Source organism: Lactuca sativa, chromosome 6 (assembly GCF_002870075.4).
Source record: "Lactuca sativa cultivar Salinas chromosome 6, Lsat_Salinas_v11, whole genome shotgun sequence".
NCBI classification, from domain to species: Eukaryota; Viridiplantae; Streptophyta; class Magnoliopsida; order Asterales; family Asteraceae; genus Lactuca; species Lactuca sativa.
Window position 1 is genome coordinate 113,884,023 of NC_056628.2, and position 9,001 is coordinate 113,893,023.

The following is a 9,001-nucleotide window of genomic DNA, read 5'->3' on the forward strand; positions in this document are numbered from 1 at the left end:
TTGCTGCCAGGCGATGGATTGCAGACATCGAGTCTGCACAGTTGACTAGCTTCTGCCCCGAGGGGTCGAAGGTGAGGTATGCAGCAGGGTGTTTACGGGACCGAGCCCGGGATTGGTGGGAGTCAGTGGGTGACTCGTTGGGAGCCTCAGCTATCGAGGCTATGACCTGGTCGGACTTTGTGACCAGGTTCAGGGCAGATTTTGCGCCGGCTGTCGAGCTTCAGCAGCTGGCCAGGGAGTTTCTAGACATGAGACAGACGACAGATACTATGGTGGAGATCACCGCCAAGTTCCGGAAGAGGGCTTTGGTGGTGCCCCAGTATGCTGGTGACGAGGACATGAAGAGGACTCGTTATCATGATATGCTACGAGCTGACATCCGGGAGCATGTTAGCTTTTCGGCTTGCCCTACCCTGGACTCCATGATTGCCAGGGAGAGGGAAAGGGAGATAGATTTGGAGCACATCCGAAAACGGAAGGCAGAAGAGGGTCAGTCAGGAGGGGCTTCGGGGAAGAAGCCCAAGGGATTTGATGCGGGCCAAAAGGCCAACAGGGACGGGGACGCTGCAGGAAATGCGGCAAGGCGCACGAGGGAGCGTGCAGGATGGGATCATCAGGCTGCTACAAGTGCGGCAAGTCTGGGCACATCAGCAGGGATTGCATTGCTTCGGCAGCAGTTATTCAGACATCAGAGTTGCTATGTTTCCACTGCAACCAAAGGGGCCACAAGAAGGCCAATTGCCCCCAGTTGACAGTTTCAGCGCCGGTGAAGGTGCTGGCTCCAGCGACCCTGCGGATCACGGATGGCCGGCAGGGCAAGGCAGAGGCTGCAGTGGTGAGGAGCCGAGCATTTTAGCTGACTACCGAGGAGGCACGCGCCGCACCCGATGTGGTGACGGGTATGATTCTTTCCCTCTATCTTATTTTTATGATGTTATATTATTGATATGTGGTCCATATGTATATATATATGCATTAGGATCGTTCCATGTGAACGGCCTTCCAGTTCAGGTGTTGTTCGAGTCGGGTGCGTCCCGATCGTTTATTTCCCTTGCGCTTAGCAAGAAGTTTCATGAGTCATCGGGCGAGTTGGATTGCCCTTTGGAGGTGGAGATTGCTGATGATCGATCGGTGCGAGCATCGATGGTATTTCGAGATTGCGTGCTGTGTTTGTTTGAGGAGCGCTACTTGGTAGATTTGGTTCCCATTCCGTTGCGTGGGAACAAAGTGATTATAGGCATGGATTGGCTGAGCCCTAATGGGGCGGTGATAGATTGCGCGCAACAGCTAGTGCGGGTTAGGACCCCAGGCAGGGGAGAGTTAGTAATTCATGGCGAGAGGCCGCAGTATGGACCCGCAATATGTTCAACAGCGAGGGCGAGGCGCTACCTTCAGCAGGGATGCACATGATATGTCGCGTATGTGATGGATACCCGGGAGGCGGGTAAGGCGACAGTGAGCGAGGCGCCGATCTTAGCCCTGCCAGAGGGCGTAGAGGATTTTGTGGTATACTGCGACGCATCCATTTCTGGGTTGGGCGCGGTACTGATGCAGAGGGGGCATGTCATTGCCTACGCTTCGAGGCAGCTCAAGCCTCACGAGGCAAACTACCTGACGCATGATTTGGAGTTGGGGGCGGTTGTTTTTGCCCTCAAGATTTGGCAGCATTACCTCTACGGGGTTTGATGTACCATCTACACGGACCACAAGAGTTTGAGGTACCTCATGGATCAGCCGAATCTGAATATAAGGCAGCGTCGGTGGTTGGACGTGGTAAAGGATTATGATTGCGAGATCCTCTACCACCCGGGGAAGGCCAATGCGGTGGCCGATGCGCTTAGCCACAAGGCGGCGCCGATCAGGGATGTTTGCATGAGGATGACTGTGGTGACTCCCCTGTTGGAGCGAATTCGGGAGGCTCAACAAGAGGCTATCAAGGAGGAGCATCGGAAGAGTGAGCGTGTGGCGGGTCAGGTTTCCTCCTTTGATTATGATAGCCGAGGACTATTGACACTACACCGTAGGGTGTGGGTGCCGTATCACGGAGGCGTGCACCAGATTTTGATGGAGGAGGCGCACAAGTCCCGATTCTCTATTCATCCTGGGGCGACGAAGATGTATAGGGATCTTCGTCTAGATTATTGGTGGCCCTGCATGAAGCGGGATGTGGCATGGTACGTTGAGCGCTGCTTGACCTGCAGGAAGGTCAAGGCCGAGCATCAGAGGCCGCATGGCAAGATGCAGCCGTTGGATATTGCACTATGGAAATGGGAAGATATCACGATGGATTTTATCACGAAGCTTCCCAGGACCGTGCGTGGAGTGGATTCGATTTGGGTCATCGTGGATCGATTGACCAAGAGTGCTCACTTTATCCCGATCCAGGAGAGCATATCGGCCGAAAAATTGGCCGACATCTATATCAGGGAGATTGTGGCACGGCACGGGGTGCCAGTATCAGTTATCTCGGACAGGGATGTGCGTTTTACTTCCAGATTTTGGAAGAGATTTCATGACGAGCTGGGTACTCGTTTGCATTTTAGCACCGCTTTTCACCCGTAGACGGATGGTCAGAGCGAGCGGACCATCCAGACTCTGGAGGATATGTTGCGGGCGTGCGTGCTAGATTTCGGTGGTAGCTGGGATACCTATCTTCCACTGGCCAAGTTCTCCTACAACAACAGCTATCACGCGAGTATCGACCGCCCTCCCTTCGAGATGTTGTACGGACGGAGGTGCAGGACCCCGATATGCTGGGGTGAAGTTGGCCAGAGAGTCATGAGGAGCACCGAAGTGGTGCTCAAGACGACCGAGAGGATCCAGCAGGTCCGGAGCAGGCTTCAGACTACTCAGAGTCGGCAGAAAAGTTATGCTGACAAGCGTCGATCCAACTTGGAGTTCCAAGTCGGGGATATGGTTCTCCTGAAGGTGTCGCCTTGGAAAGGCGTCATTCGATTCAGGAAGCGGGGCAAGTTGGGCCCGCGATTCATTGGACCGTTCAAGGTCATAGCCCAGGTGGGCAAGGTGGCGTATAGGTTGGATCTGCCAGCCGAGCTCAGCCAGATCCACAACACTTTCCATGTTTCTCAGCTGCAAAAGTGCCTAGTGGACGATTCAACGGTTGTGCCGTTAGAGGACATTCAGGTTGATGACAGCCTGAATTACATTGAGCGCCCAGTCGCAATCCTCGATAGGAAGTCGAAGGATTTGAGGAACAAGAGGGTGGAGCTAGTGAAGGTGCAATGGCAGCACCGCAAGGGTTCGGAATGGACTTGGGAGCCGGTGGACGAGATGATGGAGCATTATCCCGAGCTGTTTCAGGATCGAGCAGCAGACTTCGAGGACGAAGTATAAAATAAGTGGGAGAGATTTGTAGCACCTGGTTCCTGGTACGTAAATCTTATTTGTGTATTTCTCTTCTTTTAGCCTTGGACTCGGCGAGTCACAGGTCCGACTCGCCGAGTAGATGCGGGACTCGGGACACGTTTAAGTTGTCGACTCAGCGAGTCCATATCCTGGACTCGGCGAGTCACAACTGTTTGATGAAACCCTAAGTTTTAGGGGTTTGCACCCTATTTAAACAACATATCCTTCCCAACCTCGCCCCCATTCACCCTCAAAGCCCTGTATATCTCTCTAGCCGTGCTTCCTTGTGAGTTTGAGGTGTTTTTGTGGTATTCTTGAAGTTTTTGAGGGAAAAAGAAGAGGGAATCAAGAAGAGGAGAAGGAGGCCAAGCATCTCTGTGTCATTCCAACGTTTCCCCTAAGGTATAACTCGTTTCCCCTCTGTTTTTAAGCTTATTGTCCCTTATAGCTCCATTAAAGTCCTTTTTGAGCCATTTCCAAGATTGTGTATGCTTGAGGGTTCGTAATAAGTTGATTAGCCTCTAGATCTAGGCAAGATTGAGCTCCAGGAGCTCATATCTGTTAGCTTTATGGACCCATGTTGCTTGTTCACCATAGATCTACCCTTTTGAGGCATTTTGAACCCTAAAATCCATATTGGTGAATATCTACACGTAAAGTTGGAAACTTTACGTGTGATTCGTTTCCTAGAAGTCCAGATCTGTGGATGTCATGGACTGGAATCGAGCAAATCTGTGTATTTAGTGGGTGCATGGCAACGACTCGGCGAGTCGTTCATGTGACTCGGCGAGTCTGTTCGCGAGTCTCCGAGTTTGTCCCCTTTTCGTAGTGTCGAGTGAGCAGTGAGTCATGGGGAGTGACTCAGGGAGTCGGAAGCTGAACTCATCTATGGAGGTACTCGGCGAGTCAATGCCCTGACTCGGCGAGTTCAAGGCAATCTCCTTAGATCAAGAACAGACTCGGTGAGTTGTTCATACAACTCGGCGAGTCTTAGCATGAGTGTTCGTCGGATGAAGATGAACGCGACGAGTTGTTCATACAACTCGGCGAGTAGGATGAAGGACTTGAATATCAGTTTAGAAGGTGAACTCGTCGAGTCGTCGCCTAACTCGACGAGTAGGAACGGGTTTCAGGGCAATCGTTTGGGTAGGGACTCGGCGAGTTGGAAAGCCAACTCGGCGAGTCGGGTCAACTGAAAGTTGACTCTGACTTTGTTTGATGACATGATCAGGGGTAAAATGGTCATTTTACCCAAAGGTCAGTTAGCAGTGTTGATTGAGTATGTTGTGGGAATTACAGCCGAAGGATTTCCGTAGCAGCAGCAGCAGTAGACAGTCAGTTCCCGATCAGATCAGCAACTACTTCGAGGTGAGTTACCTTCCAGTAGCGGTGGCTCTACGGCCACAATGCCGGCCCACCAGTAGGAGTTATATATAGATGTTTGTCTCTGTGATATTCATCTAGGAATTACTACTACCTGTGTTATGTTATGTGCTAGTATGATATGATGCTATGTGCTAGTGACAGTAGGGGGAGATAGTCCCCGAAGTATCCGGTCGGTAGGACCGAAGGGTAGGCCAGCACCCAGATATGCTAGGCAGTATCCGGTCGGTAGGACCGAAGGGGAGGCCAGCACCCAGATATGCTAGGCAGTATCCGGTCGGTAGGACCGAAGAGGAGGCCAGCACCCAGATATGCTAGGCAGTATCCGGTCGAGAGGACCCAAGGGGAGGCCAACACCCAGATATGCTAGGCAATGTCCGGTCGAGAGGGCCGAAGGGGTAGGTCGGGCACCCAGATATGCCTGACAATATATGTATGTTATGAGATTATATGGTATGTGGTACGGTGGGGGAACTCACTAAGCTTTGTGCTTATAGTTTTCAGTTTTGGTTTCAGGTACCTCCTCAGCTAGCGGAAAGGAGCCGGCACGGTAGCAGCATGTCGCACACACACTCTTTGGTTTCTGCATTTACGAGATTCTCTGGGATTTATACTCTGATATTTTGATTGGTTGTATGATTTGGCTTTTAGACATGGTTTACGTTGTGTCATGGTTTGATCAAACAATGTTTTTAATTATTAATGTTTTCTAAGTAATGTTTTAAAACGAAATTTTTGGACGTGAAAATTGGGTTGTTACACTCCCCTTAAACATGCCAAATGAAGTTTTAATCCCCTAAGAAGCCTTATACCCTCACTAGAACTTGTTAGGAATGAACCAAAGACCTCAAAGTCGAAGATTGGAGAGTGCACAAGAGTTTACTACCGTAAACCATAGGGTTTACGGCCGTAAACTCCCAAGGAGTGGTCCTTGGACCGTAAACTCCAAGGGAGTACCCTCCTTTGACCGTAAACACCCTTATAGCCTTGTATATTACCTTAGAACCACTCTAGAACCACAAAAGGGCTTGAAATCACTCACTTACACTCCTCCCATGATTTTACGGCCGTAAACTCATGGGGGGATGTGGTCTCCCAACCGTAAACTCACTTAAGGTGAGTTTTAGAAGAGTAAACTCCATAGTGAGGTCTTATACTCTTTCCTTGCAACCCATTAGCTTTCTAGCACTCAAACATAAGACCTTTAATCACATTAGGATGTCTATATGTGTATAATTAGAGTCTAAATCACTAATTACTTGTAAACATATGTCTTCATATGTTACTAGGGTCATAAAGGGGGTACAAGTCTTTACTTGACACCAAATGCTCATCCGACACTTCCACTCGATATACTCATTGCAGGTGAGTTCATACCCCTTAATGAACCTTTTTAAATGTTTTTACATGTTTTAGGGGGGGGGGGATACAAGCATAACTCTACAAGTTTTTATTATTAAATCATATGTGATTCACAAATTATCATCAAAAAGGGATTTTTCTACAAATTTAGCTGCTTACCAATAAAATTGTTTTAGTTGATTATCAAATGCACTTTAAGATTAAATTGTTGTTAAACTATTTTCAAAACTGTGTTTAAATCGATTTTCTTTTTAAAATATATCTACACTAATATATTTATATAAGTAAGGCTTGAAGGACTTAGGACCGATAGCTCGCCTTATTTCTTGTTCTTGTTTGATGTGGTCTTAGGGTATCTGTTATCCGTCCAACTGTCGTTGATTTCTTAGTTATATATATATATATATATATATATATATATATATATATATATATATATATCATATATATTGGTGTTAGATATGAAAGTCTTCATCTTATTCAATACCTTTGTTATACAAAGGCAGGAAATCATACACTCTAGTTAACTATAATAGGTATAGTTAAGACTACTGCTCGTTACCTCTACTACTATTCCACTCACTAAAACTGCTATGATTACAAGTTAATGCATGTATAAGAGAACACTCTATGAACTATACAGAAAGACTACTAAACTATAATAGAAGAGAATACAATAATCCAGAGTATAACACACTATCACTCTATAAAGCACTCTACCGCGCTTACACCATGTGACCAGGGCTTTCGACAAGGAAGGCAACACTACATGTATAGATCTATATGGGGCAGACACTATTACATCCCGACTGTTAACTACAGTCCGAGCCGACTAGGCCTAGGGGTGGCACTACATCACTACATTACGCATGACCGGGAAGGTCGTCGGGTTCTCTATTATCATCCAGTCTGGTTACATGAGGGTTACACCTTTATTTAAATTAATACACTACTGTCAACAGGCATAACTTTTCTTCATCTATGTTACTCACATGAGATTTATTACCATACTTTTACAAATGAAGGTTTTCAATGATTATACTTACACACAACTCAAAGGATTTAACTTACATTGTAATTTTCTGGAAAATATAGGATTTTCTAGGGATTTCTACTACTTATAAACATAAACTTCAGTTTTTATACTATAAGTTTGTAAACACTTTTATACAACAACGACACTAAATTCTTATGAACTCACCAACTTTATGCTGATACTCGTTTTCAAAATAACTTGTATCCTCAGGTCAAAGATAGACAGGTACAAATGCAGCTTTTGGAGAAGATGGAGCACATACAAGACCCATCTTTTATTTTGTTATACTTTTGGTGTCTATAAACTTTACAGAACACGGTTGTAATTAAATTTACTATATAAATGCAATGATTGTTGTCGCTTTTTTTTTTTTTACTATTATGCAATTGTTATGATATTGTACATGACGTCCTCCACCCCAGAACGTATTCTGCCGTTATCGGTTTTGGGGTGTGACGGATTGGTATCAGAGCATTGTTTATATTGAATCAAGTATATCAACCTATAAAAGATATACAAACTATAAACACTTCGGGACTAAAACACTCTGACCAAGAATAGATACTCTTAAATACTAAAATATTTAATAAAGTATATAAATACATTCACCACTACAGAAGGGTCAGTATCATACTAGAACAAAACAAAAGTATTAAGATTGTTGAACAGCACAATTAAGCTTAGAGACATATAGTCACATCTGGGGGGATGTAGCCTGATCAACTACATTTATCCAGGAGTGACTAGCATGTGCCTAAGAGTGATTGTGGTGTTGCAACAAGTCTAAAAACTTACCAGCACTACCACAAGAACGTTAGAACAAGAATACTATAGGAGTATTCTGTATACTACTAACTACATATGTGATAACTAAAAGGGTCGTTACTGGTAGGACAATAATTGCTAAGTGGATACACCACGATTACATGTGACTAGGGCGCTATAGACTCATAATCTGTGGCCTTTGCTTCATTTCCTGTTCTTGTTTGATTGGGGATCTTAAGTTAGGATTGCTTATTCGAAGGACTATCTTACTTCGGTTACATGTAATTGGTATGCACTACGTAAGTATTGGGTCGACTAATAACGATCCATCTTATAAGTATCCTAGATTAGTAGGTCTGTTAACCTTTCTTTCCTCCTTTCTCGCGTAGATAGCATGGCTAGCTTCCACCATCCTAGTGATCCATATTATCCAAACCAGGGTAATGGAGGATGGATCGATGAGGAGCCAGAAGATTATCACCCGATCCCCTTGGATGATCATCATGTAGAAGGCTTTTCGGATAGCTCCAGCTCTGAGCCAGAAGTTAATAACCTACCCCCTGTAGCTCTGAACCCCAACCCCCGTCCGACATTTCAAGGTCCCACTCCCATGTGGGCAATAACCTTAAACCGATGGAGCGAGGAGCAGGGTCAGCCCTTACCTTACAATGGAGATCGAAGCTTCTACAACGTAGGTGAGGGAGGATCAGCGGACCAAGTTCTTCCCATCATGGTCTGAAGGATTGCCAGGAACGTCGAGCAAGGTCAAGCAGCCATTGGCCGAGTGGTAGAAGTGGATGCCAACTAAAATCTCAACACTGTTCGCATCCACCAACTTGAAGAAGCTATGGATAGGACGAGGAGGACCAATGAGGCTCTGCAGCAACAGCTAGCTGCATCCCAAGCCAAAGTTAGGGAACTCCAAGCACGTCAAAGGACTCATGAATGAAACCTTCAGGAAGTTATGCGTCAACTAGCTGATCTGAGGGTTCGCCCAATGGGCACTCGTCGCCAATAGAAGATGTCGAAACATCTCACTCTTTTGTTTAAGGACTAGCCTTTTCTTTTCTATGCTCAGTAGAGCACTTG